Source organism: Macrobrachium nipponense, chromosome 18, assembly GCF_015104395.2.
Source record: "Macrobrachium nipponense isolate FS-2020 chromosome 18, ASM1510439v2, whole genome shotgun sequence".
NCBI lineage: Eukaryota > Metazoa > Arthropoda > Malacostraca > Decapoda > Palaemonidae > Macrobrachium > Macrobrachium nipponense.
Window position 1 is genome coordinate 26,111,307 of NC_087211.1, and position 22,500 is coordinate 26,133,806.

Genomic DNA, 22,500 nt, shown 5'->3' on the forward strand with positions numbered 1-22,500 from the left:
TACTCTTCATCAGGCGCTAATAACCTAAAGGGAATTATTTTTCTCCCAAAATCTCTTGTACTTGTTGAGACATCCACTTCCTACCACGATCTTGGGATGGGATTTCAACCGTGTTGCAACGCTTGGGGATTCTAGCTCTACTAATCTGAATTTGATTCCTAAAGCTTTGTGTCTCCTTATCAAGCATCTTGGTTTAAAGGATAGCTGTTTAATAAAGAAAGGACCACCTCAATATGCATATAGCAAGGATAATTAGGATCGCTCCGGGACAGGTTGTACACTGCTTATCTCTTCCAAAAAAACAAGAACGGACTGCACCTATGACGTTTTCTGACCATAATATGGTATGCATAGAGATAGGCAGGAAACTACGTGATCAAGGTTACCTATGGAAATTAAATACTATTATCTTGAAAAATAAGGACATTCATGAGGTGTTTAGTGAATTCTGTTTGCTCCTAAAATATAACGACGTTAATATTTTAAAGTGGTGGAAATGGGCCAAGCCTGAAACCAAAAAATGCGCATTGCTTTCCCTAAACTTTTATGCAGCGAGAAATATGGTTTGTTATACATTTTGCAAACACGATTAAAACAGTTGTATGAGAAACATGATCAATATATTGAGCCGAGTTGAATATAGATTTAGGCCAAAGGCCGAGCACTGGGAGCTATGAGGTCATCCAGCGCTGACACGGAAAATGCCAGTAAAAGGTTTGAAAGGTGAAACAGGAGGAAAACCTCTCAGTTGGACCAGAATCAAGTGTTACGAGAGGGTGGAAAGTAAGATGAAGAAAGAGAACATGAAAGGAGGTACAGCAAAAGGAATGTAAGTGGTTACAGCTAGGGGCCAAAGGCACGCTTCAAAGAATCTTAAATATAGCCTACAGTACACTGCATGAGGTTCACTGACGGCACTACCCCCTACGGTGATGATCAATGTATTCATCAAAATCTCATTATTCAGGTGCTAAAATCCAAAACTAGGGATATTAAAAATATAGTGGATAATATTAAGGTTCGTGCAAAAATCAAATAATTTCATATGGGGAAAAAGTATAATCTTATCAATTAAAGAAGTAAAAGTGTCAACTTTTATATATGTATATATATATATATATATATATATATATATATTATATATATATATATATATATATATATATATCTATATATATATATATATTGACTCATGAGTAGGATAAGATGAGGTAGTGGCTATAGCAATCACTAATCAGGAGGTATTGTCAGATAATGTTAATTTTTATTTATAATAAGAATTAACTGTTTAAATTATTTAGTATAAGAGTATAAGAGAAAAGGGGGAAAAGGGGGTCACTTTCCTTTTGAGTAAATTATTTCTTCGACTATCGCAGAATACAATAAGAAAGTTCTGCTTGAAGATTTTACTATTGACGAGGACAGTTTTTTTCAAGTAGTGGTCGAAGAAAGTCTCCAGGTAGTAACGGCTCCCGGCTGAATATTTTTAATAACTTTTGGAATGTTATCAAGAAAGATTTTGTTTAAACTTTAAATTACATGAAAAATTATTGTATGCTGTCTGAATTACAAAATTTGGGTATAATCAGTTTAGTTCCGAGATCGGGTGACCTAACAATCGTAGACAAACTGGGGCCTAATTATGTTTTTAAATGTCTATTACAAATATTCAGCTAAGATTTCAGTTGAACTCGGCATAGCGAGTAACTTATTTCTTAGAACTCTGAGACTTTCTCGCCACATTTTCTTAAAGAACTTGAAACAATTAGAAATCCCCTTATCTTGTTAAAATACCCCAAGCACCTAATAAAAAAAGCCATACATAAAGCAACAAGCATTTTTTACAAACCCACAGAAAACAAAGAAGAGTAAAGATTCACAAACAAAATCATAATCCCTCCAGTGGATAATTTTACAAAGATAAACATACTTTAGGCCATACTAACCCTTTTGTCTTCACTTATCCAAATACATTTGGGGGAAATCCAATTAAATAACGTTCAACAGAAACCAGTTTCTAAAGACATAGGAAGTCTAATAAATCCCTTGGTGCATCGTGATAAGTCATACTATGGATTCACAGGAAAATCTCTTGGAAAGATTAACTCAACATAAGTGCTCAGTTAGATATGGACAACATAGCTCAGCAATTTTTCATCATATAAATAACACGAACCATACCATGGATTGGAACTCATCCTAAATTTTATATAAGAGCAGCTGTCGATACAAATGTCAGATGGTAGAATCTCCACTGATAAAACAACGAGATAATAGGATCAATCTTTTCAATAGAGCCTGGGACTCTGACCATATAGATGTATATCTTCCTTAAGGCAATGACGAAGCAAATTACGACAACTGTCAGAACCAACATCGGCTTAGTGGTGACCCCAGGCATCTCCTAAGGGCTATCTCCCACTGTATATTTTGCAAATGTAACTTCTGTCATTCACTACTTGATAAGGGTGGGAGGCAGTCCACCGAAATATAGTCCTTAGCTTTAAACCAGTGTTTTAATAGGCCTTATATACTCTATATATATAAGCCACAAATACTGTTTAATATGCAGTTCACTCTACCTCAGGATGAACTTAAACCTGAGGTGAATTATGATTTATAAATTCGTAAGTACTTCGTCACCAGTGGGATTCGAACCGCTGCCTGGTTTAGAAACAATGATAGACAAGACCTTGGCCACTGAGGTATCAAGAGCTTAGTGCTCAGAGTCACTGTCTATCGTCGTTTCTCTACCTAGCAGTGGTTAGAGTTCCAGTGTTGACGGAGCACGTAATTATGATTTCCCCTGGATGTAAGTTATTCCCGAATTATAGCGAGTTTGATATTAAACGATATGCGTGGCTTAATATAAAAAAAAATGACATGGCGTATGTGATAAAAAAAAACACACCTTCCACCTTCTAGTATCAGTTGGGTATGGATAAAGAAAAAAAATGAAACCCTGAACAAGGTCACTGACAGAAGAAAAAGTTTCCACCTACGCGGAAAATGAAGTACACGAGAAGCTACTTCCCAGGACGAAAATCTGAGGAATAATTCATGAAATTCCTCAGGTCTTGCGTACGAGGATTCACTCAAGTGAGAAACTTGACTGCACTGAAGTAAAGTTACTGTTGTTAGTGAGAGATTCCGCAGAGAAATAAACTTCAACAATGTCGCTAAATATGAAAATATTCCATGAATATAGTATACTTAAAAATCAGAATTTTTTAGTAAAATAAAAACGATTATGAGCTCAGATATCTGATGAAGTTTGCACTGTTTTCCCTTTTGGAACTTTGTAGCGTCTTCATTTCAGAACCATTTCATAAATGAAATGAACGATAACATTTGTGAAATATTTAATGAAAGAATATGCGTAACGATTCTTTCATGACAGTTCACTGCAAACATCCCAAAAGGTTCTGTGTAGGTGACAAGCCCACAAGAGAATTTTGCAATACAGAGTTATTAAGGGAATTAAACCAATTAAGACCACGAAAAACTAAGCAAGCACGTACTAGTCTTTCGCAACTACAAACCTGCCTTCAATTTTTGAGCAATTGCCCCTCTTTGACCAAACGCCGAAAAAAAAGGTGGAACTAGATGCTGTCTTAACAGCAATACAGCAATAATCTTGCAAATAACAATGTGATGAGTTCCCTCGTAAAAATAGTGTGATATTTCACAAACATCGCCCATGAAATTATGCTTTGGTCATTCGGCAGCTAAAAAGTGTAATAAATAATCATCTAGGACATTGGTAAATAAATAGGTAACATCAAAAATGATCATTTTAAAGTCGTAATTTAAGCGAGTATCACTAATTTTTTTTTCAGCAAAATCTGCATTATTCTTTATATGTGACTGAGATTATGTTTCTGACAATAGACACAAGAATCCGACCTAACCATTGAGACAGTTTATGTGAAACACTACCAACAGAACTGATTATTGGGCGGACAGGATTACCAAACTTGTGCGTTTTAATAAGACCAGGCATACTATACGGTAAAGTTACACATTACGATATAAACTATTTGATTGGAGCATCATTACCTTTTAAAACACTAATTAAAATTTTATTGAAATTACTAAAAACAATCGCAAGGGCAATTTCTCTTAGTTCTGAATAAGTTACATGATCTGACAAAATACTCATCCTTATCCATTATTACCAGAACCAGGAATTTATCAGCCTTCGTAATATGCAGATCATTATAATTTTTAAGCCATTGTAACACTATAAAACGTCTACGTCTAGGAACACTACTCTGCATTTCAGGGCCGTGTCTAATCGATTTTCGTAGATAAAATCTTACCAAAGCATCTGGTATGATAGCATTTTGGAAATAATTGGCAAAAAGTGATGTCTAATGTGAATAATTAAGGCACTTATCAGAGTAAATAAAATAAATTTAAGGGAAAACTTAGCGAAATTTAGTAGGCACCCAGAAAGAGGATAGCTGTGACGTAAACTATGACATCAGACGTAATAGCAGGGTTCCCAGAAGTGTGAATCACAAATATTTAACCCTCTTTTAGATACGTATTAAAGGAAAGGCTACGCAAATCACTGTTGAGAATGACGATAATATTACGGTTTCCATTGGTGATACTACGGTAATGAATAAGAATTGGTATATGTACACATGACAATATTATAGCAAGGGAATCTGGTAAATATACATATTGCTATATCACTATTTTCATTGTACAGTTTTATGTTGACTATAGGCAGTTATAACACAATTTCTATTTACCTTTTGACTATCAGTCATACAAGACTTTTGGAATTGGTGAAATACAATCATACTGAAACGAAAATACACTCATTTATAGGTGGCTGGTACGATATTTTGCCCCAATGTACCTGGTAACCTTACATAATAGTAAACACCGCCGACAACAGGGCGAGGGCAGCCGATCGTCATTGGTCAAAGCCAGGGTATACGTGACTGCTGCATCACCTATGACAAGCCCATCAAATTGTCCTCATGGCTTCAAGACTGCTTTTGTGTTGCGTGTTAAAGCAGTATGCAACAAAGAAAGAGTCCTATGCGCCATATGCTAATTATTAACGGGTAGGTGGTTAATAAGGCGATACACAAACACCAAACGATTTAGACAAGAGGATAAAGGTGACCTTTATTGGGATTATACTAGAATGACGAGTATGAAAAAGAGATATACAAATATTTAGTTTATATAAATGAAGAATTTCTAACTTTTCAAACCAAGAACAAATAATGGCAGAATTTGCTTGACTAATAAACTATCTCACTGATTAGCTGCAACGACCATTTTTAACAACTTGCCTATTCTACTGACCTCCTTACACACACACAACACACACACACACACACACACACACACACACACACATATATATATATATATATATATATATATATATATATATAATACATACATATATATATATATGTGTGTATGTATATATATATATACATACATAATATATATATGTATATATATTATGTATTGTGTGTATATGCATTCATGTATGCACCAAATCTGTCTATATATGTGTATGTATACGGCATATGTATTTATGTATGTTCTATCATCCGCCTCCGTGATGTCTAAGTATGAATAATAACAATAATGATGATAATTATAATATTAACAACAAGAATAATAATAATAACTGTAATGTATATTAATGTAATTATTATTTTATGATGAATAATATAATTATCAACACTATTGGCCGTGTGCATAGGAAAAACAAAGTATGTTAAATAATACATTTTTATTCATTGGCTAAATACTGGTCTTTATCCACAGACCCTAAGACCGTTTGGCAAATTTCGCGGCTATCAGAACGACACTTCACGTATCCTTGAAACTGCAGGTAACAATGGTTTTCACAGAGACTGTGAAGACTCGGTGCATATTTCATATGAACAGAATCGTGGATTGTGCCATGGAACTGTATTACAAAATTAATACTCTCATTTAATGCCCATTCCTTAATTGTACTCTATTGAGAGTTTGAATGTGTGAAACAATACAAGAATTCCATATACTACTGTTACTACTACTACCAACATCCGAGTCTTCATTCATAAAGTATATGGGCGGGGTATCTAGTGACGTACGTTACTAGATACCCCGCCCATATACTTTATGAATGAAGACTCGGATGTTGGTAGTAGTAGCAACAGTAGTATATGGAATTCTTATATTGTTTCACACATTCAAACCCCCTACTATGAGATTCAGGGCCTCTGTAACACGGTTTTTTCTCAATAACTTTTTATCTATGCATTTCATAAATATAACGCTTATTCAGAATACATATTATATCAACACATAAATTTTGAGTGTATTCTGCACTACGTAGGTTGAATAAATTTGGTACTTATAATGTAAAAGTGACCTTTTTTGAAGACGGGCCAACCTACTCAGATAAAAGGTTTCGAACGCACTCGTTACGTAACTTATGACATCTTTTTTTCCTTCTTTCGCGATGGATGATTGGCTATACGTAACGAAGGCTAAACCTCTGGCAACAATGACATACAAATTTAAATACAAGCAAAGCAGTACACCTTTATGAACTCTGAAACCTCCCCACTGATAACTGTCATAATGACTGTCATAATGAACAAACCAACAAAATATGTTAATAAATACAAAAACACTTCGATTATTAGTCTAACTCCCAAAATAAGTTTCCAAAGAAATTACAGTGTACTTTATAGGTCACAATCAGATTGACAAGATGTAGGGAATAGTTGGTAATTACCAAAAACATAGTCGACAAGCTTGATTTGATAACTGCTATATCCAATGTCAAGCAATTTTTATTTATTGGCTATCTACCTATTTACTGAAAAAAAAAAAACAAAAAAAAAAATTAGCCGGTACCGTATATTGGCTTTAAACCTTCACCAATAATTATCGTCAGAATGATGACTTCATGAGGCTCCACCCACTTTCGCCTCGTTATAATTTCAGGATAACACTGGGAAGGCTACCATGGGCATTGTTGGATTAGAAAATTTTAAACGGTTCTGGCTATTAAAACTATTTTCTCGAGTAGTTGTAAGAAGGGCTAAATGATCATCAAGTTTCCCAGCAGTTGGTCTAAACGTTTAATTCATGTATATTACTGCTATACTGTTGCGGCACTACTGCTACAGTAGTATTACTACGCTAGCACTGATACCCCACCCACATCTATGTATCGTTCCGCCATTCATAAAGTCTTTGGGTTTCAGAGCCGATGGCATTTCTGTCTGGTGGATGGGCGGGGCAACATTTAGTCAAAAGATGTTTGTTAACCTTGCTTACGTAATGAATGTTTTTCGACTCTTGGCTCGTAATCATTGGCCATGGCGTCGGCTAGATCATTTTTACTCTATGAAAATCAAAACTATCGGGTTTAGGTTATTGATAATGCTGACAAAATTTGTGTGTGGTTGTAAAATATACATATATCAACTTTCAGCTACATCCGATGCTTTGACAAGGAGCAAAGTCCAAAAAACCGTGTTACAGAGACCCTGAATCTCATAGTAGTAGAGTATAATGAATGGGAGGGTCTTTAGTAATGAGGTTATACTAGCCTCTATGTACGAGCCTGCTAGATTTTGCTAAGTTTCCCTTTAATTTTTTTTATTTACTCTGATTAGTGCCTTAATTACCAAAATTAGACATCACTGCATATTTTTGCCAATTAGGCTGTGGCTTCAAAAAGCTATTTCCAAAATACGATCCATATCCGATGTTTTGGCGAGATTTTATTGATGAAAATCAATTACACACGGCCCTGAAATACACAGTAGTTGTCATTGGTTTCGACGTGGTACCGTAAGCAATACCTTTACACATATCAAGCTCATCACTAGACAAACTACTATTCCTTTTCAGGTTATTGAATGAGTTAGCAACACCTACATAATCCAGCTTTTTCTTTGAAAACGAAAAGCTTAAACCGTAACCTAGAGCAGCGGTCGACAAATGGTGGTCCGTGAAATAATTTTGATTGTCAGCAGAAAACTTGGGACATTATTTCAATTTTTGTTTTCTTAATCCTCTTCAGGCAACCCTGATACAAATTGCACAGAAGACAGAGAGCCTAGGGTTGCCAATTTAGCATTTTTAATGCTAGATTTAGCATTTTTGATGCTAGATTTATCATTTTATGGCGATTAAGCATTAAAAATTTGGATCTCTGCTCCAAATAGAAACAGCTCTCCGTCTTGTATTAAAGCCATTAGAGCAAAAATCAACAAACGTAATTTCAAACAATATCATACTTAAAATTTTCGTTTTTTAATAATTAAACTATAGCTTTGTTATATTTAACAGGTGCTTTCATATTGCTAAAATAAAAGTTTTCTGATTATTATTATAAAAACGCATTTACCTTTTTTATCTATATTAGTGGTCCGCCAAATTTAAAATCATACATCAGTGGTTCATGAAGTTCAAAACGTTGGCGACCGCTGACCTAGAGCACTTGAGACATTTTCCTGTAACGGTCTACATGACAAATTTAACCACAAAATCTGGGTTAGCATGATTATTCCAGTCACGTTTTCGATCAAACTCTTCAGCTTTCTTCCTAGTCTGTTATCTATTCTTCGGTATGTAGTTCTCAGCTTCCTATAACATTAGTTCAATAGCGGATATTTCCAATCTATGGGAATGAGCACATTGAAAACTGCATCGCTTTTCACTCAAAACTATAAAATGATTCTTGGACATCTATTTTCAATATATTTATATAAGATTAAACGGTGACAGTCATCAAAAGGTCGGTCCGCCAATTTGAGCAATCTTCGTGGAATGAACAATTTTGGCACTACAGGTTCCAGTAAGCAATTCCTTAGCAATCTGTAACGAAGCTTCAGCTTGTGGGCCTTAATTAGTGTAGAGCAGAGAGAAATCACGATAGCCACCGAAGAAGGAGAGTATAAACACAACAAAGTTGTAGAGTTCACGCGTGGCCTCCATATCAGTAATAAGTGACCAAACTGCGCGAGAAATATGTACGTAGATAGCCACATAAAAGGTGAAAAATCAAAGAACAGGTACCAAGTTCTTGTCATGTTACTAATTACGTACATATTTGTCACGTGCAGTTTGGTGACTTATTTCTGATATGTAGTATATATGTATGTATGTATGTATGTATGTATGTGTGTGTATGTATGTATGTATCGAGATAAAAGGCCTGTAAAAACACTATACTTTGCAACCACATATTCCGGAAATTCCTCTGTGTCCCTGTTCACCAGTAAAATATGGACCAATGATGTGCGACATGAGTATATATTTCAGCCATATAGGTGTGGCAGTGCGACGTTAGAGGTAAGCAGAGGCCCACTGACCCGGGATCCGGGATCACGGTTGTCCGCAATCTATATATTTCTCAGAGGTCTTAGGATATGCTCAAATGGGTACCTAGAAAAAGAATTAGAAACGATCCGACATCATCTAACATGACTACTCTACCCAAAGCACATTATCGAAAAGGCTACTGACAAACAACAGGCCAATAGATTTTAACGACAAAATGAAGTTTTCTTACGACGAGAACAGCAAAAAGGCAACCGAGCACCTTAAAGATATAAAAATCATTCTATTTAGCATTATCCCAAATCCACCGGGAGTTCACTTATTAACGTACAATTAAATCTTAAAATAAAGGATCAGACGCCAGGGTTTAGAAGATACCATGCAGCAACTGTAATGTGATTGATGTTGGGAAGATGGGCAGATCCATCTCGCAAAGATTAACAAAGCACAAAAGATCAGTACGATATGCTGCAGAGAGGACGGGGATTCCCGTACATATTAGGATAAAGTCCGCCCTGGTTTCCAAAAGTAGCTGTCCGTACAAAAAGAGGATGCTGGAATCTGCTGTCATCAATCAAGCCAACAAATATGAACCTGTCAGGAGGACACGGGAAATCAGATGTCACCTCAGGCATCTTCTCCAGTGAACGAGGACCAAAACACAGGGAATAACCTATTTTCCAACCATACCGGGTCGATGGTCATCTGCTTAACACCTACGTCGTGCTGCTACATCTGCATATGCCTTAAAAATAGTATACTCCTGTTACACTTCATTTATCCGGATTTTAATAATGAACAGGGACACAGAATGAGTATCCGAAATATATGGTTGCAATACGGTATAGCTATTTTTATGGGCCTTTTATTCTTTCATATGATAGTGTTGGATTACAGTGAAAGACAATTATATGTATATAATATATATATATATAATATAATATATATATATATATATTATATACAATACATATATATATATACATATATATATACATATATATACACATTCATATATAATATATTACAGCTTCACTTCCATAATTTAGACTGTGATCTAATGCTAACCACGTGCTAAAAAAATAATCTTTTTTCCATAAAGCCTCAGTATTTGATCCACATGGTGAAAACAATATGGAATATCGTTACCTGGACAAGGAATCTTCAACAGGAAATCTTTCCCAATGTTAACCTAAAAAATATATTAATAATGAAACTACCAACGCTAATATTGTGTGAGGATTCCCAGAACATCTTGAAACTGTCCTCAGATCAGAATTCACGCCTTCCATTAGTGTTTCAGAATATTTGCGAGAGCTCAGCTGTAATCAAGACCACTTTTCTAATACATGGATCTAAAATATACTATACACTTAAATCACTTGTTAAATATACACGAGAACATTTGATATATTCAAATATAGTAAATAAACAAGTAAAATATGCGCCGAAGTTTCTTCTACGCTTTCGAATTTTCTGTACGGCGTGATAATGCTGAATAAAACCATCAGTGATTAGCTACGACCGGTAGCGCTTCCGCTGCTGCCCAGATGGAGTAGTTTGAGGGAGAGTCCCACGCCTCCGGAAAGCGCTACACGATCTATGGCTAACTTTAACCTTAAATAGAATCAAAAGTACTGAGCCTAGAAGGTTGCAATTTAGAATGCTTGATGATTGAAGGGTGGATGATCAACGTACCAATTGGCAGCCCTCTAGCCTCTGGAGGTTTTTAGATCTGAGGGCGGACAGAAACAAGTGCGGAAGGACGGACAACCTCGGCGCAATAGTCTTCTTTAACAGAATACTAAAACCCAGTTCTACGACCTTCCTTTCTTATAACGGAAAATACAGGTTTCGATGTGGAAGCAAGACCTTCAAAAGTCCAATAGTCTCATAACAGCAAATCATTTACAGAGGATGAGGGAAAATAAATGCTATAACAAAAATGAATAAATCCCGGATAAATTCAGATACACAGCGAGATTTTTGAAAATAAAATAAAAGCACAAAAATCCCTTTTAGGCCTAAAACTTTATAATTGAACGAGGAATGCTATAACTTCAAACTTTCTATTACTTAAAGAAGTTTAGCCTAAAAAGTTGGTTCCGTAATACAAGTGAAAGACAGAGATTCACTCTTAATCATAATCCATTCAAATACGCCTTAATACCTTCTGCAACTCGGGGGAGAGGAGAGAGAGAGAGAGAGAGAGAGAGAGAGAGAGAGAGAGAGAGAGAGAGAGAGAATTAAAATTTGATGAATGGTTGCGAGTGATCTTATCGAGGCCAATCCCATTCATTTTTTCCTATCATGAATTGGAACTGGGAAGTAAATATTGTAACGAAGGCTAAATCGCTAAAATTGTGTGCATTACTTTTCTCTCTCTCTCGGCTCTTTTCGCGAGCCACTGCGCTGCAAATACTAACAGACACTGACTTAAAAGCTAACATCACCAGAAGAGAGACAGTGAGAGATGTCATTCAGTCCTCGCCAGGCATTGGACTCTGAATGGAAAGTGACTCTTCCTACACCACAAGAACTAGAAAAACGCCAAGATAGACAAAAGATGTGAGCTAGACACCTACGGCAGCCTTGAGAGAAATATATATATATATATATATATATATATATATATATATATATATTATATATATATATATATGGAATAGATATAAAACGAATGACTCTGAGAAAAAGATACAACTAAATACCTGCGGTAATCTTAATTTTGGATATGTGTCAAAGGTAAAAGAACGCTAAATAAATGATACACAGCAGAATGCAAATTCTTACGCAGCAATAAAATGGCCGAAACAGGAAGGCACGCCTCCTCTTACCAAGTCAGTAACATCTCAACTTACTACAGTTTACTCTCTCTCTCTCTCTCTCTCTCTCTCTCTCTCTCTTTGGCATTAGTAGGACAGCGCCTTCCAGATCTCGACGATCTCCAAGGCAGAGTTGATTTATGAAATTTAGGCTGCATACCCAAGAACTGGGGCACTCTCGGGTCAATATTTCTGAAGACTGAAAGAGGGAGCTGGAGGTTGACAGCAAGATCAAGAGATCCACACAGTAAAGGAGATGAAGTTCAAAAGGGTCTAAAGGAAGAAGTGAGAGAAAGCCCGACAGCTGCAATAGTGAGCAATAGCTAGAGGGGTTGGACAGCAAGATTAAACAAGAAAGCGGGAATTTAGGTAAAGTAAAAGGCTAAAAAGTGAGTGTAGCTATAGGTCGAATGGACGCTACAAAACTCCCCATTCAGATGCACTGACTAGAGAGAGAGAGAGAGAGAGAGAGAGAGAGAGAGAGAGAGAGAGAGAGAGAGAGAGAGAGAGAGAGAATATTAGAAAACTTTATTCGCGTTCTCTCGCGAATAAATTCAATGCTCTGTTAAAGCGTAAACATTGAAATCTACCCTTTTCTAAAGCAAGATGAAAGCTTTTTGAGAAATGTTTAACCTAGTCATTGCGCATTACAGGATAAGAACTTTATACAATCTAAATTGGGTGATTACTTAATTACCTCCATCACTGTCAAACGCTATGGGAACAATGTCTTATTTGGAATGCACGACAGACAAATTTCTCAGAGAGAGAGAGACCTTACCTTACCTTACCTTACATCTTGTTCGGGTTGCCCCAGGTCCCTCAGTGTGAGGCACCTCTAATGTCTACCAGAGAGTTGCTAGTCATCTTCCGTATATTTTGCATCTTCCAATCTTGGATGGTCTGGGATGCAGTTTAGATATTTGTCGAGCTTATTCTTAAACACATCTACGTCACTCCTGATATATTCCTCAGATGAGCTGGCAACGCATTGAATAGACGCTGCATTATCGATGCTGGTGCGTAGTGGATTAATGTCCTGAGAGAGAGAGAGAGAGAGAGAGAGAGATTTCAAAGGATGACAAAAGTAACTGATAACATCCTTCAATAGAACAGGAACTGAAATGACGTAGTGCGAGGACGACCCAAACTTAGGAGACGGATCTTCGTACCCACGAAACGTTAAAGGTGACCTGAGGTACAGATGCAAGGACGGACGGGGTTTTGGTGGACAGAGCTCATAGGAGTCGCTTTTCACACCAAAAGAAAATAAAAGCAAAGCACCAATAATACTGGGATAACTCATCAAAACAGTAAATTATTCAAACACAATTATTAGTATAAACAGCTAAAATCACAGGGATATTTGCCCTACACTGGACGTTACCATAAGCAAGTAAAAAATGCGTCGAAGTTTCTTCGGCGCAATCTAGTTTTCCGTACAGTGTATAATACTATATGAAACACTCAGCCACGGCCCAGGAAACTCTTGGCCGCGGCCCATGAAACTCTCATAGCGGCCAATGGAACTTTCAGCCTGTGTTTGTTGGCACCTACAGTTGGTGCCAGACGTGCGATCATGACTAACTTTAACCTAAGTGTGATGATTGGAGGGTGGATGATCAACGTACCATTTGTAGCCCTCTAGCCTCAGTAGTCTTTAAGATTTGGGGCTGACAGAAAAAGAACGGACGGACAAACAAATCATTTCAATCGCTATTTTTTATAGGAAACTAAAAAATCAACTTTTCTTCCTTTCTGCTGGTCTTATCTACATGTCTGCTGCCATCCTTCATCTAAAATAAAGGTGTCTCGACTGTTTACACGGAGCTGAGCAGAACCTGATTGTGCTTCAGGTTGCCTCTATTTTCATTGATACTGGAGGAGAATAGAATGAAAAGATTTAATTGTCTACCCCTTCCTACAAACAAACGAATTACCAGGAATTGACAGATTATTTGTACATACTGGCGTCTAAAAGTGTGTGGTCAACAGGAATCATTTTTATCTTAACCTCACAATAATGTTTTCATATAAATAAAGGAAGATACAACCAAATAAACAAACACGCAAGCATGCATATATACGTACATGCAAGTGTACATATATCTGGTCATAAATAAAGGACGTGAAATCTACTGTTTTAAACTTCAAAGTTCACAAGTAAATCAATTGTACCTGTTTAATATGGGCATTGATGTTACCACTTCAGTATTTCTTAACAGAGAAATTTGAAATAAAAAAAATAACTAGAAACTAGAGAATGAATTTACTAACGAATAAGGACCCATCCGGGAATTGCTCTGAAAAATATTTGTTTTTTGCATCAACTGATCCATAAACCGGCGACAGCGAAGCCTTCAGCACAAACACCACCGATATACTAGTGAGAGCAAATCTAAGAGGACGAATGAAGCAATTTATGCAGTCGATAATAGGACTAATTAAAAGCCTTGATGACAATATTCTTATGCAAAAGAAGAATATCTAGATCCGCATACTTTTCTAGTTTGAAAACTAGTTTCCTTCCCAATGGACAACAGTGGTGCCTCCCCAAAGAAAGGATCAGTCCGGTCTAAAGCCTTCGTTAAGGAAAGAAATCCGTTCTGAGATGCAGACAAATGGAGAATCGGCCCTTATGCTCACATCCACCCAACATACCAGTACCACAGTTCTGGTCAGGGTAGTACATATTATATATAAGGGATTGATATATAATTAATATATTTATATATATATTTATATATCTGAATTACGAATATTTGGAACCTGATGAATATATCAATAAAGGCAAAAGCCACGAAGGAGAGTAAAACGAAGGAGTCCTGTAAGGCCTTTCGACTGAACGTCCTTTACTTTATTTTCAGGACATTGAGTCGAAAGGCCTTTCACACTTTGATTCGTAGCTTTTACCTTTATATATATATATATATATATATATATATATATATAATATATATATATATATATATATATATATATATATATATATTACCTGGCAACTCAGGATGACGAGTCAGCGAGAGCTCAGGCTCAACTACTGCGTATTGAACTGCCTGATAGCAGCTCAGTATCAGCTGGGCCTCCGAGATGCACGGTCAGTCATGTCTCTCTCTCCCCTGCTTTGATTGACTACCGAACCGTATCTCTGCCCAACAATCATGGACTTAGGTCTCTGATTAACGGGGATTCTCGCAATAATGAAGGACCATCTACTGCTGTGACGCTAGATTCCATCGCCTTCGACATTGCGAGAATTTTCAACAGAGATATCTCTTTGGACTCTTTTCATCTTTCTGTTTACCGCACGGTAACAGAAGTCTGTACAAGTCTCCCGCTGCATCGCACTGCGATAATGCGAATGATTTTGCAGACATCTGAGTTTGTCTTCAAAATATCTCGTATTCGTAGGTGTACAATTGTTCATTGTTCAACCCGAATTACAAGATGTGTCAGAAGACATCGCCTACTCTCCGACCTGACAGCTCTACTTCCAAATGTTCAGCCCATGAGAAGCAGTTCTTCAGGCGGCATTCCCCTGTGTTTTCATTACTGAAGAACGCCCCGCTTTCATTGCAACTACGAATTCTCACCGGACAGCAATGAAATAGCGGTTAGCGTTTTCAGTCATTTGTAAGCACAGGTTATGAATCTTTAGAATCCTTCTCTCGATTCGTCTGTGAAGACATAGGTTGCATTCAATATCTACCTTCGTCTTCAACGGTACATAGTGTTGTTTCTCCTTAGCCGAGATTCAACAACTATGAGATGTTTTGCCTTCAGGGACCTCGGTCTCTAGAAGGCAATTGACTTTCGCCTGTTGGGCACATGCCTTAAGAGAATCATCACCTCGCTGTCCGGCATTGGTGACAACAAATACATTATTTGTTTGGTCTCTCGGCATAACCCTTTAAAGGCGAAGGTCACGTGACTTACTCGGATGCTTGGACAACTTGCCTCCTACCGAAACAGCAGTCAGTCTCGGCAGCTGTCAGAGCGCCGAGTCAGTTACGAACTACGCTGTTGACTTAGTTCGGTTGTTACAGAGCAATCATTACTTCGTTTTAATAGCTTGTCACAGTACCCATACCATCGACACCCCACCATGGAGTGTCGGTGTCCTATCCACTACCGAGGAACTTCGCTGCATGGGGATAGGAGGATGCGAGAGAACCTTCGTGGCAAACGGACAGAACCAGTATGGGTACCTGGACATCACCGAAGTAGAGAAGATGGGATAGGTCATGCGACTATTTCCTTCTTTTCCTCTGAGGAACTGCATGACTTCTCCTGCGAAGTCAAGCATCCAGGGGATGGGGATCCGTGACGCTCGATTTCATACCGAACTTCGTAGCGAAGACTCGGAACCCTTCGGTCCCTGACGATTGGTTCGAGTCGTTCACAATCCCCTCCCTAATGGAACTTCAACCGCCTTCGATGCGAAGGAGATGCTGCCTTGTCCGCAAGAACTTCTCCGTGGCGCAGGTACTGAAGGCAGGGGTTTGGTCCAACCAGACCACATGCCCTTCCTTCTACCTTCGGGATATTGCCCACAGGTCCTTGGATCTTTTTCCTTGGGACCCGTGGTGGCTGCTCAACACGTTGTGTAGCGAACCCAGACCCTCGCAGGCTGAACAGCATCGAGTCCTGGTGTGACCGTAAGAATGGATGAGTGAATTAAGAGTGTGACTGGCTCCTCTTCCCATCTTTTTCTTCCCCTCTACCTGTGGTTAGAGGGACACGGTCGTCACCCTGCTGGATAAGGACAAGATGCAGGTGAGCTACTCAACAGAGCCCCATCCTATCCCTTTCACTAGGGATAGGAGCGTATATCCACCACTTCCTCCAACAAGGGGGAGGAAGTGGATGCCAGCTTGAGACAACCCATACTTTATGTTGCCTCTTGCAAACAGGAACAAGTTCTTGCTTGCTGGTACGAAGAGATACGCTTGCCTCTCTCTTAGTACTCGGCCCAGAGGTCTGACCATTGATCCTGCGGTGCACACCCCGATCAATCGGACAGAGGCTTGGATCCCTCCCTCGCTCTTACGACCAGGGATGCATTCCAGAGATGGACGAACACCAGTCTGTTCATCAAAAAGACTCAGATTCCTCCCACCAAGAAGTGAGTCTTCCTATTGTTAAAGGACCGATGGTTTGTATTACGTATCGGAACAAATGACAATTTGTCGAAAATTGCATTTTTCCTAACTATACAAACCTGAGGTCCTTTACATATAGTCCCTCCTCATGCCACCCCTCACTCTGCGTATTTGCATGGGCCAAAACAAAGCAAAAAGTGATTTGTTTACCTCCCAGTCGCGCGGCGCGCGACTGTCGGACAAGCAGTTAACTACCGTTCTCCCCTTGTTCGAAGCTTACGACCATTCCAGCTGCCGCTAGCTACTTTCCTATTGTTAAAGGACCTCAGGTTTGTATAGTTAGGAAAAATGCAATTTTCGACAAATTGTCATTTCAGGACTTATAAAGCTTTGTAGAAAAAAAACAATTTAAATATCATAATAGGCAAGACTAATAATGGTAGCAGTAGTCAGGTAAAGCAAGCAGCATATAAAAAGTTATCAACAAGCAAAGAAAGGGCAAACACATCAAACAAGTAAACCTAAGAAGGGTCAACTTACATAATGCAATTGCATAGAAACCCCAGAAGAAATTTAAAGCATGCTGTAGCCTATATGTGGTAAAGAGCATTATTGCAATGATTGTGTGATAGAACCTTCAGACAAGGTACTCAAGAGTTACATTAGCACAGACATATAAGTTATAGGTTCATCACAACGTAAGTACAGTATAGTGATGGTGAAATAAGCAAGCTTCCATTGACAATAGTCAAAGGAATGGGACAAACCTTTTGGGCGTAGATGGGTTAAGGTGAAAAAAGGTAGACTGACATAATATTCTAAGGGTTACAGGTTCAAAACAGGAGTCTACATTACAAATTTTACTAACCTAACCTAACCTATCCTCATTGCATTACTAGGTTTCAGTGCTCATATAGACACGTAAAAATATTAAAAGACCATGTTTCTTCTTCCACAGGCAAAACTTCAGTACAGATTAATGAAATACCAGATTTATGCCACAATACTCTACCTACAGTTAAGCCTAACTATACAGCACATGCATTTTTCATGTCACTGAAGTATGTCACTTAGGAGATCTCAAGATTCCTACAGAGGTTCATGTTACAAATATCTTTAAGCAGATAGTATTCAGTAACTCCAGAGAGCTGATACTACTGAATGTATTTCTAACACTGCAATATATATATATTGCATTGCTGTTATAAAACTAGTTATTTCATCTTTGGCAATAATTTTAGCTGTAGTTAATGACTGAATTAATTTGATTATTCATCAGATCTGGTAATATTGTGTTTTTGTTATACCTATAGTTTTTATCCCTCAAAGTTACTGTACCATCTGGAGAGTGTTTTTTCAGGCAGGTCTGCCGAACATCATAACAGAAGGACTCAAATTTTCTTATGTACATTAAGAGTAAATGTAAATCATTACTACCTAATGACAAAATAGTGATACTGATGGTGGATGAAACTCACGTACCTAATACCATATTTTCATTATAAAGGCAAAAATATTGTTGGTTCAGCCTTTGGCTATAGTGAAGCTGCAACAGGTGCATTTTACTTTATGTCGAATAGGTAAAGTCTAAATTCAAGTAAGTTGCGCAAATTCCCAATTAAAGCTTAAAAGCTGATGTTCTGCACTGCACACTGAAGAAAGTAATTATAGGCTTAGAAAAAATAATTTTTACAGTGTTTTGCTTTGTAACATCATAATGCTATTATTGGCAAAGCAATGTCCTATTTTCCCAGCATTCCACTGCTGTCTATAGTGTATCCTCACCCATTTCAGAGTAACAAATGCCCTTTTTCGTGTATGATTCAGTAAAATTGTTAAAATATATCAGGAATAATTGGCTTGGCCAGAAAGTTGTAAATAAAACAATGAAGGTACCTCAGTTCTTTGATGTCAATAATTTGGAAAACGAAATTCATTATGCACCATTCAGCCCTCTGAAAAACTTCATGATATAGATGTTTACTCTATAAACATTCATATAAACTATCATGAAAAGCATTCTCCCCCTATACCTTTGAAAAACAAAATGTTCATTTAGTTTTACAAATATCCAATGAATATATCATTCAAGCTTTACTAACTATTGGAAAAAATCACTCCCTTTTTATTCAGGATGCAAACGTCAAAATTTTACATTTGGTAGACAATCATGAATCAAGTAATGAAGGTTATAGTACAGAAAAAAAACATAGAAAAATTAACAATATGGGTTTCTACTAACGTTTCATTGAATAATTGTTGCTCAAGAAAATAACTATTGTAGCCAAAGAGAAAGTTAGAAAATTTAAATACCAAATAATGACTGTATGTAAGAGAGAATTATTTCTTTCACATATAGTAGAAAGAACCATGTTTTTGTTCTTTGGTAGACACTGTATTTGTAACTAAACAAATTGTTTTGGTTCAGCATTTTATATTGATCTTATAACTTGTGTTCGAGTAAGTATTATTTGGTGTAGAGAAAATAAGTAAATTAATAACTAGCAGACCAAAAATGATAGATTTTGGCGAAGGTTTGTTTACATTTCTTTCGTCTGGCAGCGTAGTCAGTGCTAGCGGCTTGGACAACCCTTGCTTACGTCACAAAACATCGAACAGCCTAAGAACAGGCCTTCTATCTCGGTGGTCTTGGTTGAAACGGCAGGTCGCAACCTTAAGAACGTTAGGAAAGTCTCGAAGGTCGAGTAACAGCACCTTCATTCTTCATTCTTACAACTAGCAGACAACGCCCATCGTATTAAGATTGTCCGTTTTAACGCCAGGCTAGTGTTTGGCTTGAATTTTCGGTTACGGTTTTCCAATTGTCCCTAGAAAGGGGCGGAGGGACAACGCCCATTGTTGGGGGGGGGGGGGGGGGGGGGGGTTTAGGATGAAACTCCATTAAAAACCATTTTAGTGGTCCCCACCATAACCCTACCAACTTTCATGTCCATCGGACCAGCCGTTTGGCTGTGATTGAATGACAAACGGACGGACAGACATAAACCCATTATAGTAAGAAGATAAGAGGAAAGTGGTGAGAAAGGCTAGACAAGCCTCAACGTGGAACTCAATAACCGCAGAATACTGCTGTCACACAAAAACATTTATGTTACGATTACAAGGTATGTACTATGCAAGACCAATATAACTTTTGAGAACTTGTGTTCCTTATCATGACATTTAAAACAATATTGGTCTGAAAGGTATTTTGATAATTCAGAAAGTTTTACGTCTCTTCACCTATTCCGAAATATCCGCAAACCATGATCAAATCCCATGAACATTTTAAGAGCAATGCTGATATTACTCAAATTCAGCACGTTCCCTTATTAAGTTCCGAATCAGCACATAGTAAAATCGTAAAGGAACCAGCCATAGCTGCTACGTTCACTGTGTTAATATTCAAGTCCGAATTACCTGTTAATAAAAAAATTCTTCTCCAGCTGTTATAAAATCAAACATATAAGGATTTTATCTTTTAAAAATAAGTCATTCGACCCTTAGCTATAGTTTAATAATTCTAATACTATGAGTCATTCAGTCATTCCTTACTATAATTATAATATTCCAAATCCATCTCTATAACTTAACTAAGCCATGAATCCAGGAATTTCTCCAAAGATTTTCTGTTTGAATTTATTATATAGCAATACCTTTATCACTGATACATGAAATTTATCCCAAACTCATAGGTTAGTTATTTAAAAATAGTATTTTTTCAACATAAGGTAATATAACAAGTGTCTAAAATTAATAGACAATATAGCCAATGTTTTTTTACTTATAAGCAGCGTTGACCCTAAAGATAACTTCGCAGTGATAACCTGACCGTCACATGAATGTCAAAAACCGAAAGAATATTTTCCTGCCCCTGACTTTCCCTGATGTTTTTGAAAAACCGAGCCGACGAGTTTCCTCGCGTCCTTACCGAGGCCAAGGTACTTTCATCTTTGAAAACCTCGAGGCTTTCCATTAGTAATAAAATTAACTAACAATATCCTTTAGAAGATTCATAATTTTACTGAAGAGAACAAAATTAAACGCACTCCCTTTTATTTTGTTCCCTCATACAGCTACTTTGTTGGTTTGTTGAAGGTTTGGCAAAATTTACAGCATCGTCATTATTTGTATCTTATGAATGTAACAGTTTTTTTTTTTTTTTTACCCTTTTGCTTTCACAACATGGGGGTTCACCAAATCTGGCAAAATTTAAACATCAAAGATTTATACATGAAGTGTCTCTCTCTCTCTCTCTCTCTCTCTCTCTCTCTCTCTCTCTCTCTCTCTCTCTCTCTCTCAATTCGCAATCTCGTAAGCTAAGAGTAAAGGCATCCATATGTTATATACACAAAACTATACAATTTTGAAAGAAATTTATCGATGCGTTTATGTACTAGAGTACAAATGTACATAAAATATTAGCATCTATATGCGCGAGATTTACAACACTCACTAATCAACTGTATCTTTATTGAAGTGACAAAACCTTCAAATGGAAAAAGCCTACAAGACCAATAACTAACGAAGCAGAAACTTCCACAGAATAAAGGGGCCATCTTTGAGGAAAAAAAAAGGACCAAGAAGGAAGGAGAAACCAATATAAAGATCATTTTAAGTAAATAAGCAAGTAATCGTTTGCATAGGAAATAAAAGTAAGTCAAAAAAGTGCCGAAGTTTCTTCGGCGCAATCGATTTTCTGTGCAGCGTAAAATGTTTCACGAAACTCTCAGCCATAGCCCATGAAACTTTTAACGCGGCCCATGAAACACTTATCCGAGGCCCATGAAGCTTTCAGCCCACAGTGGTAGTGCCTGTTGTTGCACCAATAGCGGTGCCAGAAGCACGATTATGGCTAACGTTGACCTTAAATACAAAACAAAAACTACCGAAGCTGCAAGTTGGTATGTTTGATGATTGAAGGGTAGATGACCAAAATACCAATTTGCAGCCCTCTAGCCTCAGGAGTTTTTGAGATCTAAGGGCCGACGGACAAAATGTGAACGGACAGACAAATGGCCATCCCAGTAGTTTCCTTTTACAGAAAACTAAATAACTATGTCCAATCTTGCTCTAACATTCACACGAGATGCCATGTCATGATAAACAAAAGGCATTTAAACAGAAGCTACGTTATTGCAGTTCGCCGATCAACGCTATATTCATAAATTTCCAACCAACACATTAATTACACACTGATGCTGTAAATCACTGAAACACAAAACGCGGCATCTTTAAGC